This window comes from Pseudorca crassidens, chromosome 5 (assembly GCF_039906515.1).
Source record: "Pseudorca crassidens isolate mPseCra1 chromosome 5, mPseCra1.hap1, whole genome shotgun sequence".
NCBI lineage: Eukaryota > Metazoa > Chordata > Mammalia > Artiodactyla > Delphinidae > Pseudorca > Pseudorca crassidens.
This window is the reverse complement of record NC_090300.1, coordinates 74,056,469-74,078,106: the sequence shown is the minus strand read 5'-3', so window position 1 is coordinate 74,078,106 and position 21,638 is coordinate 74,056,469. Positions and strand designations below refer to the sequence as shown.

The 21,638-nt window shown below is 40.0% G+C and overlaps 1 protein-coding gene across 1 annotated transcript in view; it reads left to right on the top strand.

Annotated features, from left to right (window-relative positions):
• Positions 1–21,638, top strand: part of FGF12 (fibroblast growth factor 12) — a 566,085-nt gene that overhangs the window by 44,686 nt on the left and 499,761 nt on the right. The window lies entirely within an intron of this gene.

Genomic DNA, 21,638 nt, shown 5'->3' with positions numbered 1-21,638 from the left:
GACCTCCAAGGCAGCTTCCAGCTCTACTAGTTTATCTTCTTACTCATAATTACAATCCTATGTCCAAAACTTAGACTATGGCCCCTGTTCTATGAAAAATGAGTGAGCACCATGTTTCATAAAAGCTCTTGTTTGCGGTATATTTTTAGAGTGCCAGAAGGGGAGTCATAACACGTGTATTTGTGTTTCAACTTGCATCTGGAGAAATGACTTATGCAATTTCTGGGAAGAACGCTTATAAACTCTTCTTGAAATATTCTGACTACAAATGAGCACACATATTTCTGGTGAATTTAGAAATGATAGCAAAAATGATAAACTCTGCTGCTTTCCAGAGTAAGTTCAGAGGGTGAAAATAAATTCTTAAGTTAAGCAAATCTGAATGAAACTGAGTAGAAAACAGATATAAAACTCAAGATAGCATCCTTAATTGGAATAGGAAGGTATTGTAAAATGACAGAGCACCCTTTTCCTTCACATTTATTTTATTATCAAACTGGGAGATATTGCTTTGGGTTCATTTATTTCTAAAAGTCTCTATATCTTTCATTTCACAGCTAGCTTATATTGGTTTTGTTGAAGATTATTTCTTAGTGGTATTAAATGATGTATGAACTCAGCCCAAAACAAACAAACATGCCCTTTGATATTCAGTTCAATTTCACTATTACTGATTGTGTTTTCTCTGTGAAAGGCCTTCTTCCGTAATTAATTGAATTGAGTACCTTGAACCAGAAATTGTGTTTGAGGTGCTGGCCCCACATATTTGAGACTTTAGACAAACCATACACATTTACTGATTTCAGATTTATCATCATGGTGATAGCAACCTGTTCTCTCTTTTTTGGCTTATCTCTGGTTCAGTGTTCATTTCCTTCCCTGTTCCCATGATTGTTCCGTGAACCATGACTTTGATCAATGATTTTTTTCATACTTCGTCACTTTTGAAATCCTATAAAAATTCAAAAATTCATTAATTCATTTCTTTCACTCTTTCCCACCATTTTAGTTCTAACATACAACATGCATTCAGGAAATACTTTGAAACTGCCTGGATTTCAGTGAAAAACTCAAGCTTTCTTTTTTTTTTTTTTTGTGGGCTTCTCACTGTTGTGGCCTCTCCCGTTGTGGAGCACAGGCTCCAGACGCGCAGGCTCAGCGGCCATGGCTCACAGGCCCAGCCGCTCCGCAGCACGTAGTATCTTCCCGGACCAGGGCACGAACCCGGGTCTCCCGCATTGGCAGGCGGACTCTCAACCACTGCGCCACCAGGGAAGCCCAAGCTCAAGCTTTCTGATTGGACTTGAAGACCTCCAAGGCAGCTTCCAGCTCTACTAGTTTATCTTCTTGTTCACAATTACAACCCTATGTCCAGAGCTTAGACTATGGCCCCTGTTCTCTGAAATCATAATTATGATTATCCTTAAATCAACTCTGGTCCTGATTTTCCTGGGTTTTCAGGACTAATGTATTAAAAATCTCACTGAATTCTGGGTGGGTTTTCTGGATAATTTGTTTTGCTTCTTTATGCTTTTCTTTGTATTCTAGTTCTTCTGTACTAGGTAGGTATTACTTAGCTGTACAATAACTAAATGTTACTAAAAATTTAGAAAGTAGACATCATTTAGATTTGTACTGGATTCTGTATTCCCTGTAGAAGGAATATTAATAATAATAGACAATCAAATTGATGTGAGGTTGGCTTTTTGGTGATTTTAGACACCTTTTTTTTTGTATAAATTAAGGAAGTAATGCCAGTGGTCATGTTAATGCTGTGATCTAACTTAAAATCAGAATCTATGTGGTCCTAGCACAACTGTGGGGAGTGGTTTTAACCACCTGGTAAGTCTGTTGCTCATTTAAAACAGGAAGTGCTCACAGTGCTGCTCAGTTGCTACTGCTTGTCTAATTCAAACAGGGATAATTTTATTGGGTTGTAAGATCTCTTCATCTCATTATTAAGATGTCTTTTTTAATATCTCATGATGGGTTTATTTGGTTGGCACAAAGTGAAATGTTGAAGTATGCTACAGTGAGGATGAATTGGATTAACTTCAAATTCCATCCACTTCCTTTTCCACGTACCTTGAGAAAAGCTGAGGCAGATAGTGTATTGGAGAGCAGGTTAGTCTCCGGGTCAGTAGACTCTGGATCTGCTCGTTCACTCATTAGTGGTAGGAATTAGAGCAACTCACGGGGCTTTTTTGGCTCTCAGGAGCTTCCTATATAACACGGGAGAATTATTACCTACCAGTTTACCTAATAGGGTTCTATAAAGCAAGCGAAAATGCTAGGTTAATTGCGAAGCACGGAACAGATGGATATTGTTATGATTATTGTAAGATCTATATGTACAGGCAAAAGTGAAATCCTTGGAAACGCTGGAAGATTTTTATTTAGCATCTCTTCTGCCAAAAACGTTTATTGATTGCAGCTGGAAGGAAACCATTCTGAGAAGGAAAATGATGCTGAATAGGAGTCAGAACCTGTTTAACATTCTGACAGCTGGAACGTGTTTATGTATCACAATAATAATTTAGCTTCTAAGTGACTTCTCTGACATGAGAACCCAGTAAATCAGGAAAGCTATAAATTGCTGAAAGGTTACCCTCAGGGAAATGACCAGGAAGGGACAAGTGGGATCGGACCAGTGTGTTTGGCCAAGGGGACTTGACCGCCTAAGGCTTTATATTCCTTAAAGGAGGCCAGTTGTGTGGCATGTGAAAGATGAGAGAACTAGCCGCCTACTAGCCTTGGACCTCATCTGTTGAGAGCCTACTGTATGCTACACTCTGTGGTAGGTGCTTTGACCGAAGTATTACATTTGACCTTCAGAACAACTCTTTTGGAAGAGTACCATTAATACATTTAGGAAAACTGACATTCCCTAAACTGCAATTATGCTCAAGTCTTCTAATTCTAAATCCAGTACTCTTCATTTTATAGACCCTACCCCACCCACCACAAATAACTGTATCAGTAACTATGCATTTACAAAGTATTACCACACAAATTACCTTACTTGATTGATACTTCGTCTGTCCCCAGTCTTTCCAATGCATGCTTTTGTGTTGTTTCTTGCTGAGTTCTGGTGGCATGCCTGAAAAGGGTGCTACATGAGAACCAGAACTCTGGCCTGGCCTCCTTCACCAGTTAACTTTGTTACATCAAGCCCTGAAAGAGAAGGGGGTGGCCTCTAGTCTAGTTAGATAGTAGAAGAATCTGGAGTAGAAGTCAGGTTTCCTGAGAACCAGGTCTCCCAAGCATCTTTGGAGATAAAACATACTAAACACACAAGTAAAGTATTTGTGCATTCATTGAGATCATTATGTAATTAAAAGTTGTAATCATGATTTAATTACAGGGAGCAGATAAGACTTTGACTATAAAATGGGGTAGGGGAAAACGTTGGTAGAAAAAGGTTTACTGTAAAGGTTTGATCCTAATTTATAATGAAAATGATGGTAACAAAGAGGAAGCAGCTGCTTAGGGTTTGCATTTGTAGAAGTTCCAGTTTAGGCATTGCATCTGTACAAAGTGGGACAGAATCTGGGCTCTCTTTAAGGGAGTCTGACCACACCAAGCACTCCTCTTTGTGCAGGGTACAGAGCAGCTTACTCCAAAAGGTGAAAGTCTGTAGAATGTCAGCCTGTCTCATAGAAAAGGAGTGTGCTGGAGACTTCCTCTAACCTAGGTTGCTTTCAGGTAAGCCTATGGGAAAGATCGTGTAGAGTGTTAATTAATGTGGTGGCTAATGTACTTATTAAAATTATTGGAGGCTATTAATTTGGATTTTTCCGTGATTCACATTTATGAAAATGAATTTGTAATGAAAATGAATGACAGAAATGAGCTAATGAGGGGAATGCTTAGCCTACTCAGGCAAACCTGCCTTTCTAGCAAGACAGGGATCTCACCTCTGGAGGATGAAGATCACATATTTTGGGGGATATTTTATTAAAAGTTAGTCATGATTCTCTTTTGAGATCAGTTGCTGTTACTCCAGAGAGGATGATCTTAGGCTACTTCCTTCTTTCTCTGAGTTTTCCTTTCCTTTCCTTACACCCTTCCTTCTGGATACACCCCGGTGAATGAAGTCTGTGGGAGATGGAGTAAGGAATGAGGGAAGCCCACTCAGACCCAGGCAGATGCTATAGGAGATAGTGAAAGGAGATTTTCCTTAGGGAGGGGGATGTGTAGAGGTGAGAAGACTTCTTGAAGTAGAATTTTTATGGCAAGCTTGCTGTTACTGCCCACATTTTTACAGCCTGTAAGTGGTAAAGCCATGATTGAACTTTATCTGTTTGACCTGAAGGCAGAGAACCCAGGGAATCACCAGGGCTGGCTCTCATTGGTTTTGGGTAGCAGAAGGCTCACTCTCCAAATGCCAGTCATTATTTTCTTTGCCAGATTGGTTACATTTTGTCTGGAACATGGTACTCTCACACTGTGGTTGGTCTTCTACTCGGGAACTATTTCCTTTATTTCTTGCTTGTTACTTCTGTTCCATTAGGTAAGACTTATTCTTTAAGGATAAAAAATATTTGTATAGTTAGAGCTATAGTCTTTGTTGTATTTATGATCTCCCCTTTCAAAATTTTTCATAGTTTCTGATTTGGGGGAGAATTTCTTCTTTATATCAATGACTTTTTTTTATAGTACCAGTTTTGTTCTTTTCCCTTCCCAAAGTGGAATTAATTTGGCTTTTGCTGCTTTGCTAATCTTGGCCAGGTTCCTTAATAATTTCAGACTGAATATAAATTATTTTTTAACCTCATCATTCACCCCTTACCCTAACAAGTCCACTATTTCATGTATTTACTTGAAAGAACACAGATATTTCCCAATTTTTCTTTTATTTTTCAAATGTTAAATATTTTTTAAAAACTGTGGCTTTCTCCTGTACCTGCAGAGCAGTTTTCCCCCATTCAGATGTTGTAGCATGGGTCCCACTTGTGCTGTCCCCTCCTACCCCACCATTTACTTCTCCTTGAGCATGGAGTTTTCCAAAAGCTAGACTTCTCTGTTCTCCCTTATTCACCAATGATTTCCATGTGAATGTGATACATTCCATCTCTCAGGCATTAAGCTGGAGGCTTATTTGATGTACAAATACGTTCACTAATTTTTAGGAGATCAATTAGTAAGGCTATGCTTTAATAAGAAAGTATCTTCTGCTTCTAATGCCTGTGTATTAATTAGGGTTCTCAAAGAAACGGAACCAGTAGGAAATATTTTGGCTCACATGACTGTGGAGGCCCATAGGTCCCATGGTCGGCTGTTCACAAGCTGGAGAACCAAGAAAGCTGGTGGTTCGACTCAGTCAGAGTCCAAAGGCCCGAGAACCAGAAGTGCCAATACTCAACATCTGAGGGAAGGAGAAGAGCTCAAACAAAGAGCAAATTTGCTCTTCTTTTGTCTTTTTGTTCCATTCAGGCCCTCTAAAGTTTGGATGATACCCATCCGAATTGCTTAGTCTACCGATTCCAATGCTAATCTCTTTCAGAAACACCCTCACAGACACATCCAGAAATGATGTTTTACCAGCTATCCAGGCGTCCATTAGCCCCTTAAAGTTGACTCATAAAATTAACCATCCCAGCCTGGTCCTTTTTCCCTGAATGATCTGAAACGCTTTTTAGTTTTTAGTTTTTGAGGAATAGAGTATACAACTGTCAAGACTCTTTCTGTTTTCTCTGGTTCCCACTATCAACTTTCCATTCCTTTCTTTTTCGGCCTTTCTGCCCCACTGGGCATTACAGTCTTCAAATTTTCATATCAGAGAACCCACTAATGCTGACAAATGCTAGGGGAGACAGACATTATCTTGGATAGCGTAGGAAACTGTTTCCTTGCTGTATGCATGGAGAGGTGGGTGTCAGATTTCTGATTTCTGCCTTTCTTGAGATGGAGGCACGCAGTGAGAGGTGGTGATGGCTTCTGCTGCTTGTCTGGCCCTGTGTGGACACCTAAGCTGGGGATGAGGTCCCATGCTTGTCCCATACAGATGAGTATGGATTTCTCCCAGATGCTGAAAAATTGTTGCTAGGTAATAGTTTCAATTGCTATAGTGATGTCGTCACATTTTTTGGTTTTTATGTATTTTAATGGGACGTGGAGAAAAAAAAAGAAGTACCATAAGATGTATCAATACTTCATTTCTTAAGATGTTATCACCACAGACTTACCTTCAGTAGCCATTGTAAAAAATTAATAGACAGAAATTTCAATTAAATAGAGTTAGGAGACCAGAACGGGGAACTCTCATGCCCTGCAAGGATAGCAGAGCCCAACTGGAAGAAGACTCTTCTTTCCTGGCAAGGACTCCTCCGATGAAAAGCCATGGACTCATTGTCTACTCTAGCCCTCCCAGCTTCCTTTTCCTCTCTATAAAAGCCTTCTCCTTCACTTGCCACTGTGGGGCTCACACATGGCTTGCCATGGTTGCAGGCCCTCAACTGCAATTCTCTGCTGATCCCGAATAAACCCATCTTTTCTGGGGAAGTATCTGGCAGTCTATTTGTTTAAGGTCAACACAATAATTTCTTGGAGTCTTTTTAGAAGAGAAGATATTTGTTCTTAAGCTCATGTTTTTCTGTAAGTGGAAACCTAGCAACAGCAGCTGAACCTAAAAATCTTGTGATTTTCAAACCTGATTTGTCCTGTTCTGTGTTCCCCTCAAGGCACGTGGGAAAGCTGCTCAGCATGGCTACACCACGAGTGCCTGGAAAGACAGGGCCAAATATGACTTGTCTTTGCATCCTAAGTACTTTACAAAGGACCTAGCATCTGACTTTCTATATGGTTACTATAAAGCAAGTTACTATATGGTTACTGTAAAGCAAGTGCAGGGCCCTGTAAAGATTTCAAGGGAAAATGCAGCCAGCTTTTCAACGACTATATCTTCAGTCCTTAATTGTATATCTATCTTGATATGTAGCCAATGAGGTTTTTTTTTATCATCTTAACTGCCATGGTAGTTTTATACAGACTCTTCCAACTGGAGAAATAAATTATTTTCATTGAAAAGCTAAGTTATGTAAAACTATGATTTAAGAGAAAAGCAGAATATTTATTTCTTCTCAAGATAACGCTTTATTTTCCAAATAAACCAAATATTCTGGTTTCTAGGGTAAAGATAATGTACTCTGAAATTTCATTTACTAGTTAGCATGCTCCAAACTCTGCCTTGCTCTGCTCTCCATGATGATCTTAGTGCAAAGGCTGCAGTTTGCTCAGCCTCACAAAGTCAGGGCAGAATGTAATAAAACTGCTGGTAGCAGCATTCAGGTACCCAAGGGAACATTCTCACAAAACAGCAGCAGCTGATCTTGAGTTGAAAGAGGCAAGTGACAAGCAGGAGCAATACTGCGTTCTATGCCAAGTTCTGCATATCCAATCACCAGCAGTTTCAATACCAGCTTTCAGCCTGCCAAAGCATGGACCCAGTGTACCACCTATTGTTGACTTAAAGCTATACAGGAAATCTATTTAAATGTGATAGTTTTAAAACAATGGACTAATGGGTTATTTAGCAAACTTGTCATGGTTTCTTTTTTAAATTTGTATTTTATATTTATAGTTGATTAACAATGTCATGTTAGTTTCAGGCATACAGCAAGATTTGTCACGGTTTCTTGCAATCTTCAAGAATCACTGATGGGTCTGACTGTATTTTGTCCTAGTTAAACCTCACAGCATCTCTGTGAGTGCACCATTTTGCATCTGCAATTGCAAAGTGCTGATAAGAGTCCTTTCCATTCTCCAAAGGAACAATGATGGAGTGAAAAAAACACAAACAAACAGACAAAACAAATGGTCTTGTGGGCCTCATTGGAGAAACAGGTTCCTCCAGAGTACAGCAGACTTTGAAACTTCATATTATCTTGTCACATTTATTAGTTTTGAGAATTTATTAGTATTTTAATCGTTTTTTTTTAAATTAAAAAATGGGGAGGTGCATGTTTAAAAACTAAAGACATTGTTTGGATATGTATAGGAAATGTGTTTCTATTGATAAATTTAAGCTTGTGTTAAAAGACTTGCTTAGGGCTTCCCTTGGTGATGCAGTGGTTGTGAGTCCGCCTGCTGATGCAGGGGATGCGGGTTCGTGCCCTGGTCTGGGAGGATCCCACGTGCCGCGGAGCGGCTGGGCCCGTGAGCCACGGCCGCTGAGCCTGTGCGTCCAGAACCTGTGCTCCGCAACGGGAGAGGTCACAACAGTGAGAGGCCCACGTACCGCAAAAAAAAAAAAAAAAGATGTGCTTAGTGTAGTATAAGCATGGCACAACATCCCATTATAATACAGCCAAATGCAGGATTATGATGACTAAATTATGATGATTAAAATGTCCATTATTGTAACACCTCATGAGTCTAAAGCTTACAGATCCAGCAAACTCAGCTAACTGAAACCCAGCTGCAAACCAGGAAATAAAGCCAAAAGGAATTTGGAAGAGATAAAGTTGGTACCTTAAAGCTTACATTTTCTTTATCCCTCTTCCCTCTTCCCCGTTTTCCTTCCCTGCCCAGCCCCTCCACCCCACCCCCCCACCCCCGCCCAGTACGCTGTTGGAGATTCTTTTAGGATTTAATTTTGCATACAGTTCTAATAGACCTGGGGATCTCTTTGTTTATTCCATAGAAGACTAGAAGCATCTGAAAGTAGGCACAGCAGCTATAGTTAAAAGAGGCAGAGAAAGCAAAATGATAAAGATCAGACAGAAAAACTCTAAAAGCATTGGGACCATCTAGTGAAGAGACAGGAAGCTTTGTACATGCCAGTAGATCCAGTGGACATTGCAGTTCAGGACAGTGTGGATATCCCTCATAACCATCCTGGCATATCAAGATTAAATTATGTCCAATATGGTCTGCCTAATAAAGAGTAGAAATGTATAGTTCATTTCAGGAAGCATTCTGTACAATAAAGTTATTGTTTTATGAAATTTAAAGGGGGGAAAATCCCTCTCAAGTCATTAGAGAATGTAGGTATCCAGACAGAATTGCAACTATTTCATGACTGTACATTAAGCTTCCTGTAGTTTGATATTGATAAGTTCTGTGACCTTGGGCATGGGATTTCATCTCTCATAGCCTTCGAGTTCTCTTCTGTAAAATGATTATAATAGCATCTACTCTTCAGGAACATTCTATGGATTCAATAGGATTTCTTTGTAAAGTTTTTTTCATTGTGCCTGCCAAATAATGTATATTTAATCATTGTGGCTCTTACTCATTTCCAGCCTTCTGTGAACAAGGAAATACGTTGGAAGCTGAGTAGTACCAAGAATTATCGACCGTATACCACATTTTTATGATCCTACACTGCTAGGTGTTTTCTTGTTGAACACTTTGAAAAATATTACATGAACTAAAAGACTGTCAACTCTAGGGATATTATGCCATACCCTTGAAGTAGCTGGCACTGTTACCGTATTCTGAGCAGGATGCTTTCTTGCTGGGGTGAGGGCTGTCCTGTGCATTGTAGGATGGGTGGCTAGCAGCATCCACAGCCTCTACCCACCAGATACCAGTAGTGCCTCCTGCCACCTCACTTGTAACAACTGGAAATGACTCGAGACATTGCCAAATGTCCCTGCAGGGCAAAATCGCCTCAGTTGAGAACCACTGTGCTAGAGAAACAAATATGTAAATATCAAGTATAGCGTTTTAAACAGTAGTGACAAGTTAATGCTGAGTATTTTAAAATTCTTGTTCCCTTTGTGCTGTGAGGCTTTGGTGACATGTATCTGCTTTACTGCAACTACCTCTATGTGTATCTTTTCCTCTTATAATTTAGGTGTTCTTTCGTGACAGTTACTTTAGAGAGTGGGAAAGAATTGGGGTGAAACAGTGTGTCCTGTGAAATCTTTTGAAAATGAGGCTTCTCAGGTGAATTTCAATCACTGACTTCCTGGATGGTTTAAATTAATCACCATACCTTTATTGAACATGTGCCAATTTTTTAAGTCCTATGCCAGATATTGCAAGAGAAGGAAACATTTTTTTTCTGAATCACCTGGATAAATGAATTTCTTTTCTACTCCCTTGTCTCTGGGGGCTAGTGATGCTAGCTCTTCCAGTTCTCAACAGCTTGCCTTTTCCTCTTGCTCTATTAGTCTTTCACTCTAAATTCCTCCTGCTTTAATTCACCTCTCCACCCTCCACTCCACCCCCACCTTATTGAATGATTATGCAGGGTTCCAGACACCATCATCTTTCTGGCATGACTCAGACTCCTGATTAAGTTCCATTTCTGGAGCCTCATTTAGGGAAAAATCATCTGCTTCTTTTAGCCCACAGTAGTAGGGAACACTGGTTCATCTATTAATCAGTTGGTCTTTAATTCTAAAATTCAATCATAATCAAATATTTCTGGCTCTTTAACCCGTCCACATCTGGAGAGATTCATCAGTTACGATTCAATTGGTCAACTAGCAACAAAGAGCTGACATTACAGTTACTTAAACTAAATAGAATTAAATTTCTTTTAACACAGAATTCAAGAGGTAGGCAGCTTAAGGCTGGTATGATGGGATTATGACTTCATCAGTCTCTCAGTTTTCCTCTGTCCTTCTGCTCTGCCATTCCTATTGTGTAGCTTCCATCCTCAAGGTCACCCCATGGTCAAAAGATGTCCATCTATTGCAGTTCCAATCATCACATCTGAGTTCCAGGCAGAAATATGGAGGAAAAGAGAAGGGCAAAAGGAGGAACTGATAATGGAATACTTTCTTTTTTCCCTAAGTCCCTCTTAAATTAGGAGTTTGGGGTTAACATATATACATTACTATATATAAAATGGATAACCAACAAGGACCTAGTGTATAGCACAGGGAACTATACCCCATATTTTGTAATAACCTATAAGGGAAAAGAATCTGAAAAAATACATATACACACATATATATGTATGTATATATATGTATAACTGATCACTTTGCTGTACACCTGAAACTAACACAACTGTAAATCAAATAAATTTTTTAAAATTGTTTTGTTCAAATTTTAAATGCTGTCTACAAGGGGGTAGCTGGAATATGTAGCTGGATGTATTACTGCTTCCAACAATATAATGATAGTGTTAAAAAGGAGGAAATGAGAATAGTTATTGGTCTGGCACAGACATCTCTGCCACACAGAGACCTTTGAGATGAATGTGTATCATGGATGTTATATATGCTGTGCGTGAAATAGGACTTCAGTAAGATGTTTCATATTCTATACAGCAAAGATTGCTTATTAGTACTGAGTTATTTTTCCTAATGTGTTCCTCATGCTCAAGTACAGAGTTGGAAGGACTCATTCTCATTGCCTCAGGGAGTGAGGTGGAAAACTGTAATATTCTACTGAAAAGTGGAAGATGTGGTCAGTCAATCCGGTTGACTATTTTTCTCAGACTTTCAGAAATGGCTGATTAGCTGTGGGTTTTGTTTTTTTCTCATATATGTATTGAATGCCCACCTATGGCAAGACACTATTATGGGACAGAGCTATTGTGAGCCTTAAATGAAAATACCATATATGAAAGCATATAGAAATTTGAAATGCTATTGGGTTGCTGGTATTGATTTTATTATTCAGATCCAGATCAAATTTTAGCCATTGTTGGTGACAAAAGGCAACAAAATACACTCTGTTTCTCCAAAAATATTCTAGCAACAATGAATTATCGCAAAAAGACTTTTCTCTCCTGTGTGATACTGCAACAATGTATTATCCATTAATACTAATTAAGGAGGACCTAGGAAGCACAGCCAGATAACCTATTGCTTACTCCTGGCCTCCTTACTTGCCTGTCAGACTTCTACAAGACACTAGGTTCCTTAATGCCTACCTCCAAGTCTAAAATTCATAAGTAACACACTCTGTTCTTTATCCCTTTAGGCAATGGCAAAATCCTGGGGTCCTTCATATGTTCGTTATGCAACATGCAGTATTTGTGAAGTTTGGGTGGTACTATCACATTAAAAAGTCCAGAATGAGGAATGATACTGAAAGGAAGTTTTATTTATTCTGGTTTAATGAAAACTTGATCCATTGTCTATTTCTTAATTAGAAATGATTTGCATCAAGGTTTTCTCACGGGGCATACAGGAACTAGAATATTTTTCATAATACAGATACACACTGTGCCCCCAGAAGGCTACAGAGCTCTGTAAGAGAAAAATAATTCTTTGGGAGTTACTGTCTGGGAGGGAATTGTATCTGGTCGAGTGAAAAATAGTGGCATTTGAGCCCAGCTTTGACAGGTTTTGATGGACAGAGAAAGTGAGCCTGGGTGAGCATTCCAGGAAGGAACTCCTAAGGTAGGGACTAGGAGAAGTCCTGGGGGTGATTGGGGAAAGTGAGAGCATTTTTTGTGCATTCCAAAGAAATAGACTAACTCCTTGAAAGCTAGAACTGCGACTACTACCCATCACCACATCCTAACCAGTGGTGATGACATAGAACTTGGTGATAAGTTATCAAATTGGATTGCAAACAGTTCTAAGCCAAACTAGAAGATTACAGAAAAAATGGGTGGGCCCAGCTTCTCCTCTATAATTGTCATACTTGAATGTGACATGAGTGTTCCATAAAGAGTATTTCACAATTTCTGTTTATGAGCCATTTGAAATATGATGTTATAGAATGGCTAACAGTTAACTGCTATTTTTTGCGGGGAGGAGTATGCGGGCCCCTCACTGTTGTGGCCTCTCCCGTTGCGGAGCACAGGCTCCGGACGCGCAGGCCCAGCAGCTATGTCTCACGGGCCCAGCCGCTCCACGGCATGTGGGATCTTCCCGGACTGGGGCACGAACCCATTTCCCCTGCATCGGCAGGCGGACTCTCAACCACTGCGCCACCAGGGAAGCCCTTAACTGCTGTTTCACAAAAGAAATTTATCCCAGGGAGAGCAAAGCCATAGATGGTATCTACTCAAATCAGCAACAGATGTGTAAATCTCCCCTTGAATAGCTCTGAAGAGTGGTAACTGTGCACCTCAGCATAAATGCCTAGTTCATTCCCAAATAATCCATTTTACCTTTGGTCAGCAGACTTACACACACATACACACACACACACACACACACATAAAATTAGTCTGTGGACTTGGGGGAGAGTCAGATAATTTGAGGCTAGGATGGATGTCTTACAGTAAAAGGCGGGCATCCTAATAGGCAGAAGAAATCTTTTAAGGCAGTGGTTCTCAAACTTGAGCAAGCAACAGAATCACCTATAGGAGGGCTCCCCAACCCCCGGGCCGTGGCCCGATAGGAACCAGGCTGCACAGCAGGAGGTGAGCGGCAGATGAGCGAGCGAAGCTTCATCTGCTCCCCGTAGCCCCCCATCATTCACATTACCACCTGAACCATCCTCCACACACCCCCACACCCCCGGTGGAAAAGTGGTCTTCCATTGGAACTGGTCCCTGGTGCCAAAAAGGCTGGAGACTGCTGACCAGTAGGGCTTGTTAAAACACAGAGTGCTGGGCCCCACTCCCAGAGTTTTTGATCTGATAAGTTTGTGACCAGGGCCTGAGAATGTGCATTTCTCAGAGTTACCCGGTGATACCAATGCTACTGTGGTGGACAACACACACTGAGAAGGATTCTTTAAGGATATTCTGAAGCCAAGAGCAAGTGAGCATCCTCTTGGGAAAAGCTTGGAGAATGAAAGCATAGGGAGGATATTTTAGTTTGCAGCATCAGAGCTGGTCTGGCTTTCTCTGAACAAAGCTGGTGTCCACTCCATCTTCATCTTGCTAAAAGAACTGCCTCCCTAGGTGAGCGTTGCATTCTTGCCCATCTGAGCTGTCACTCATGCTGTTCTGTTCACATTGGCATGCCTTCCCTTCCTGTGTCCACCTGTGGAAATACTCTTCAAGGTCTAGCCAGAGGCTGTCTGTTTCCCATAAAGAGAATGAATTGTTCAAACAATGTGCTCCCATAGCTTCTTGCTTATTTATATCTTTTAGTGGCATGTATAACTTCTGCCCATGTCATATAGTTAGTTTTATCCATTTCAATCTCTCCTTAAGTGTAAGGGCAGGGAGTCCTGGAGGTCAGGGTCTGAGAGGGGTTTGGTTTTCCCTGGCATCTCGCAGAGTGTCTGGCACAGAGTGGGTGCCTGACAGATATTTCTTGAATGAATAAATAAATCTTTTAATTCCTTTTTCTCTCACGTAGCAGTGTCTTCTTCATGAATAGTGTGACTGGAGGGAGGGGGAGCATTGATACAGAATGAGACTGAATTTGAAACCAAGAGACTGACAACAGAATCTTAGCTCCACATTTATGTTTCCTGACCTCAGTTCCATTATCTGTCTAATGCCAAGAATCCTAACTATCAGAGATTTTTTTGAGGATTAAATGAGATGCTGTACTTGAGTGCTTTGCCAAACTGTAAGTTCTATATAAGTATCATGTTAGTTGCATAAAGTTTCTGTGTATGATAAAAGGATGTACATCTTCCAGAAAGGCCCAAAAAGTAACAATGGTTTGAGCACATTTTGTGCAGTAATAATGCTCTAGACTCAGTGTTTTATTGGTCCATTGTTCCTGGCCTACAGGAAAAGTATCTGGCTGGGGAGGTTGTCTTCAAAGGCGAGGGAAAGGATGGGAGAGTTAAATTGAGAAACAGGTCTGTTGTTTGCCATTTACCAGTAACTATCACTCACCCTCCCTCATCATTTTTTATAATGTGAAGCAGTCCTGGGACTGATAGGACATGAGAGCTGGAAGGCGCTCGGTGATGTCCTCTAGGCCCCTTATCTTACAGAGGAGAAACTGCAGTTCAGCAAGAAGTAATCTACCCAGGTTCACACAGTTGGTTGGTACCGAGTTCACCCCACCTGAAAATCCCGCCTGAAGGCTGCAACAAAAGTCTATTAGTCTAAGAAGCTTAGTGTTCTGTGTTCCTCAGCCATGGGACTGAGGTTTCTATCAATTTACTGACCTGAGTAATTTGGATGTTTTTTGTGTTGTGGGATTTTACCTGAATTTATACCTCAATTTCCTGGTAGATGTCTGCTTCTATGACCATAAAGGACAGAGATGTACACATTTCAGCCGAAAATTTTTTGGTATTTAGGTCGCCACAATCTTCTTGGCAACTTGAATAAAATAAGTTTAACTTAATGTTGTATTCATTGTTTTAGGATTAAATGTTGACCAATGAAACCTGTTATTTATATTTATATCTATGTTGTTCATATTTTCTCAATAAAAATCAGGATATTACCTAACCAGTCTATGATAGGACAGAATATTTAAAGCCAGGATTGTTCCATTAGATGTATATTAATAAGTCACATATTATTTTATTTTAGATTTTAAAAAATCATTGCTCTTTAGTCTATAACATTTCATTCTTTAGGTCATGAATACTTCAGCTTCATTAAGGAGCTTTTATGGAACATTATTTGTGCTAATTGCTAATGATACAAAGTTGGATATATAGATCTTCTTCTGAAGAAACAGACTGATGAGAAAATGTACTTAAATTATTACAGTGAAGTATAATAAATGCAATAATGGAATAAATAACAGAGGGTTGGCACAAAGGGGTTGAAGTAAGTTGTTTAGATGGCTCATAGAAGCACTGCAGCCGGGAGCTCTCTTCCAGAGAGGGTAGGAGTTCATTTGAAGCATTCATTTGGAGAAGGGATAGCAGTTCCAGTACCAGAAATAGCAGATGTAAAGGTATGAAGATTCGTAACAGTATGGCGTGTTCAGGTGAATGTAATTCTGTTGATGTCTCTGGAATGACGAATTTGTACAGGTAACTGGCTGAAATTGAGGCTGAAGAGGTAGGGGTGAGTTCCTGGAAGGCCTTGTAAAGGCCATTAAAGAGTTTGAATTTTCAGGCAAAAAGGAGTTTTGAGTATGTGCAATTTGGGGGTCATGTGACATGGTCAGGTTTTACTTAAAGAAGATGCTTTTCAGGCTTCTCTGGTGGCGCAGTGGTTGAGAGTCCACCTGCTGATGCAGGGGACATGGGTTCGTGCCCCGGTCCGGAAGGAACCCACATGCCGTGGAGCGGCTGGGCCGTGAGCCATGGCCGCTGAGCCTGCGCGTCCGGAGCCTGTGCTTCGCAACGGGAGAGGCCACAACAGTGAGAGGCCCGCGTACTGCAAAAAAAAAAAGAAGATGCTTTTCTCTCTTTGTTGCTTTCTGCATGACTTTCCAGTTCCTTTTTCTTGTGGTCTGTAAAAGGAGTACAGAGTGGTTTCCTACATAAGGTAGGCAAGAGAGGGAGGAAACAGGTTTATATGTTGCCAAGTTATCAAGGAAAAAGCATTTCCTTCAAAACCAATGATTTCCCCCCTAAAACTACTAGTAAGATATAAGGAGTGGAATATACTACAGAATAACCTTAAACTGCATTTTTAGAAAAGACTATCATCCTATATGAAAAGAATTCACAAGTGAAAACCTTAAGATGAGATTTTAGTATAATTTTTTTAAAAATAAATTTATTTGTTTGGCTGCATTGGGTCTTCGTTGCTGCACACGGGCTTTCTCTAGTTGCGGCGAGCAAAGGCTACTTTTCGTTGTGGTGTGCGGGCTTCTCATTGCAGTGGCTTCTCTTGTTTCAGCACACAGGCTGTAGGCATGTGGGCTTCAGTAGTTGTGGCACGTGGGCTCAGTAGTTGTGGCGCACGGGCTTAGTTGCTCTGTGGCATGTGGGATCTTCCCGGACCAGGTTTCAAACCCGTGTTCCCTGCTTTGGCAAGTGGATTCTTAACCACTATGCCAGCAGGGAAGTCCTAGTGTAATCTTAATAACACATAAAGCTCAGAATACTTATCACTACCCAAAATTAAAATAAGAAAACTAGATTGTCAGGGTAATCTATGAAATAAGAATTCAAACTGCTGTTAATTAAGCAGCAGAACTCTTGCAGGGAAGTTAATCAGTCATGAGATCTCTTGCACTTTGGGAGGGTCAGTCCCCCCCTGCCCATCGAGTACACGTTATCATTTGAGTCACCCTGTTTGTTACAGTTGCTACTGTTGTGCACAGTGGCTGAGGTTTAGGCTTTAGGATTAATCCTCTGCTAATGGGTGAGGGGTAAATGAGATCACTTGTGGGGTCACAGTAGTGAATTTTCCACTGTCTGGGGACTATCAGTTAAATCAGATGGTGGCCACTTAATGTATTGATCTGAGAGCTGAGATAATTGCAACTTGGTAGAGCGACTCAAAGCCTTTAACTTGGACACCATGGTGGTGCTGATTTTCAGTATGATGCAGTGAACACTCAAGATTGAAACTCCCCTTCCTCCATACCCAACATCTGTTCTATCCCCCAAAGATAATAACTTGAAATAATATCAAGGGCGAGTTTATTGATCTACTTGAAAATCCATTTTGGAGATTAATCAACCCCACATCTGAGGAAATCCCTAACTGCCTTCTATCCCTATACTGTAAATTTAGTTCATATTGGATTGTTACTCAATTGAAAGCCTTATCTCAAGGATAAATTATTCTGATTTCTGAAAGCATTATTTCTCCCCAGTGTTTCTTTCCTTTCTATTGCTCCCTTCTGATGGCATTTCTCGTTTTTTTATATTTCTCCTAAATTTTGGAGCAGAAAGCAGAATCACCAGTAAATGGCCTAAATCAAGGCAATTCTCATTTATTCAGGAGATGCTTATCTAGTTGGAGAAGAAGAAAAAACCAACAAGGCTGGCAATTTGGTAGGTTTAAAAAAAAAAGTTTGTTTCTGTTAAAAGAGAAAGCATCCACTGATGTGAGAATTTAAAATTATGAGAGATTTAAAAATTCTAAATATTCTTTGTCACTATTAAGGATGGAGTTGAGACTTGACCATATAGTGGGAGGAGACACTCATCTCATGTATATATAGGTGTTTTAGTGCCTTGATTTTCTTTATAAAATAAATAAAAGCAATTACAAAATCAACAAAATCATATATTTTTCAAAATACATTATTTTCTAGGCCACTAGTGAGTTTTTATACCACAGACTATTTTCACTATACCATAAACCACTACTCACTTTCTATCTGATGTTTGTGTGTATCTTTTAATCCTGTGATAATAAAACAGTACTAAACATAACAATAGAATACTGTGTCATATCAGAAATGCACTGGCCTTGAGGTTGAAAGACGTGGGTTGGCACACAACTGGATATGCCACTTTGTGCAGAAGTGTGAGTCTGCACAAAGTGGCCTTCCCCTGTTAAGCCTTATTTTCCACTTCTGTGAAGAGGGGCTCTTTCTGTTCTACTTATTTCACAAAGCAGATGTGAAGGTCAAATTTGTTAATAGATATGAAAATACTTTGAGACCTATAAAATACTGTTTTTATTCATAAATATTTTCAAGCTGCTGCTTCTTGAGCAGCTCCTCTACTTAGTTTGCTAGCTTGCTTATCTATTTACTTATTCATTTATGTGCATCTCATTTTCTAAGGAATTTGCTAATTAGATGCAATCTCCACCATATATATTCATGTATCTATTTTTCTCTAAATGAGCGTAATAAAAGTGTCAAGCCAAGTTCCGCATATTGATATGAATTCCAGGTAACCATTCTTTAATTATTGGCTGTCAAGGGAAAACTGAAAAACTGATAAGACTACTTGTTTCTCAATATTTCTTGAGTATTTGACATTAGGGGGACTCAATATGTTGGTAAGTCACTGCGTTTCTCACATTGGAAATATATTAAAATTTTAAATCTTACCTTGTCTGTTTTCAAAATGTTGGATGAATTTAAATCCCTCTCCATTTATTTGACCGAAATAAACTAGTAGGTTAGTAATGGAAGGATAAATTTTGTGTGAAACACATCTTCTGGTTCGTTGATAAATATGTCATGTGGGATAGAATCCAAAGCCTCATTAAAGCCCCAGTGTATTATAGCTCTGCCTCGTTTTTCATCTATCATCCTTGTCATTCAGCACAAGGGATAAGATTCCTTGATAGTGCCTTTACAGGATAGTAAGTGGCAATGTTTTATGAGACATGTGGACTCTGTCTTTTTCACTTTATTTATGTGATGGATTACTGAAAGCTTTTCCAGCATCTGTCCAGGTAAAAAATTAATATCATGGAACTGAACTTCCAAAGTCATTATTAAATATAGACATAACTTGTTCAGCCACAGCTCATCAAAGATAATATCAGCTTCAAAAAATTAATTCTGGTAAAATACTGTATAAGCAAGCTATCTAGATCTATCTATGTGTCTGTCTATCATCTCTTGAGACCGATAGAAGGCAGGAAGGTGTCCCATATGATTTTTTTTAGTAACAGCTTTATTGGTATATAATTTACATACCATAAAGTTCACCCTTTTAAAGTGTGCAATTCAGTGAGTTTTAGTGTATTCATAGTTGTGCATCCATCACCACTATCAAATTCTAGAACATTTTCATCACTCTAGAAGAAAACCGCACATCCATTAAGCAGTCACTCTCTATTTTTCTTGTCAACCATTAATCTAATTTTTGTCTCTAAGGATTTTTCTGTTATGGACATTTCATATTGATGTAATCGTACAACATGTGGTCTTCTGTGCCTGGCCTATTTCACCGATCAAAATGTCTTCAAGTTCATCTGTGTTGCAATACATATTGGTATTTCTTTTTATGTATTCCATTGTAAGGATATACCAGATTTTGTTTGTGCATTCCATGAGATCTTTAGTCTCACCAAGTACCTCATGAATCCCTCTTCCAAACTCTTAGAAGAGAACGCTTCTTGTGGAAGAATTAGCTATGAATAATGACTCCTTTATTTATATTAATTGAGTGAGAGGGGCTCATTATTAGATACCATACTGTGTCAGAAATTATAAAAATCTGTTTCTTTTGTAGGTTTTTCATCCCCTGCCCCTTTCAATTAAGTGTTTTTCTATATCCCATGATTTGATTGATGATTGATTGATTGATAGTGTTTCAAACTACAGACCTTCGCTGGATGAATGAATAGGTCTGCTTAAACTCACCTCTTCCTATCTCTCTATCCTGGGCTCATGCATCATGTTCTAACCACATCAGCCTTCTTTCAGTATTTTGAATACAACTAACTCTGGCCTCAGGTCTTTACATATACTGTTCCCACTTGGAATGTTTTTCACTTACCTAGCCCTTTATCAGGCTGTAGGTCTCAGCTTAAATGCCTCATAGGTCAGAGAGTCCTTCCCTGACTATCCCCCTCCCTGACCCCAGTATAGATTACATGTCCCCTGTTATTCTTTATTATAGCACTCTCTACTTTTCCTCTGTGGCACTTAACAGAATTTGTAATTGTGGATTTATCTGTGTTCTCTAAAATATAATTTCCATTAGAATGTTGGCTCTAAGAGGGCTACACTTTTTTTTTTTTTTTTTTTTTTTTTTTTTGCAGTACGCGGGCCTCTCACTGTTGTGGCCTCTCCCGTTGCGGAGCACAGGCTCTGGACGCACAGGCTCAGTGGCCATGGTTCACGGGCCTAGCTGCTCTGCAGCATGTGGGATCTTCCCGGACCGGGGCATGAACCCATGTCCCCTGCATCGGCAGGCAGACTCTCAACCACTGCGCCACCAGGGAAGCCCTAGACTTCTTTTTTTAATCTGTTTTGTTAACTGCCGTATCCCTGCCTTTTAAAATAGTTTCTGGGGCTTTTCTGGTGGCACAGTGGTTAAGGATCCACCTGCCAATGCAGGGGACATGAGTTTGATCCCTGGCCCAGGAAAGTCCCACGTGCCACGGAGCAGCTAAGCCCGTGGCCACAACTACTGAGCCTGCGCTCTAGAGCCTGTGAGCCACAACTACTGAGCCCACATGCCACAGCTACTGAAGCCCGTGCACGTAGAGCCCATGCTCTGCAACAAGAGAAGCCACCGCAATGAGAAGCCCGTGCACCACAACAAAGAGTAGCCCCACTCACTGCAACTAGAGAAAGCCCGCACGCAGTAACGAACACCCAACGCAGCCAAAAATAAAAACAAATACATAAATCATTTAAAAAATAAAATAAAATAGTTTCTGGCATAATAATAGGTGTTTAATAAACAACTGGCTTTAATTACCACTTGTGCCCTGATGATTGCACATTTGGCATCTCTCTCCCAAACCTATGTGACACTCCATTCTAGTGTGGGCTGCCATCTTGACATCTCTATCCAGATGTTCATCACATACACCAAAGGTAGCATTTCTGAAACGGGGCTCATGAGCTTTCCTCTCCAAGTTCAGGGCTACCTGCCCATTTTCATGGCTTCTTATTATCTAAGTGGGAAACCTGAGCGTAACCTTAGATTCCTTTCTTTAGTCCTTCATATCTAATTGGACTTAAGGTTCAGTTGATTCGGTTTCCTAAACATCCCTTTGATATGTTTTTTATTTCTGTCACCACTATCTTAGTTCAAGTTCTCATTTTCTCTCAGTTGAGCTGTTGTGAAATCTTCCTAACTTTCTCTGTCTCTCTCTTTCTGGTCTTCTTTAATCCATAGTCCACACCACTGTGATCTTTCTCAGTCTAAACTTTGGCTATGGTACTCTGCTTCAAAGCCTTCAGTGATGATCCATTCCCTGCAGATGCGGTGCCAACTCCACGGCTCAGCCTGTAAGGCCCCGCCTGCCTCTTCAGCTTCAGCAGGAACCGTTTTCTCATTTATTCCAATTATGCCAG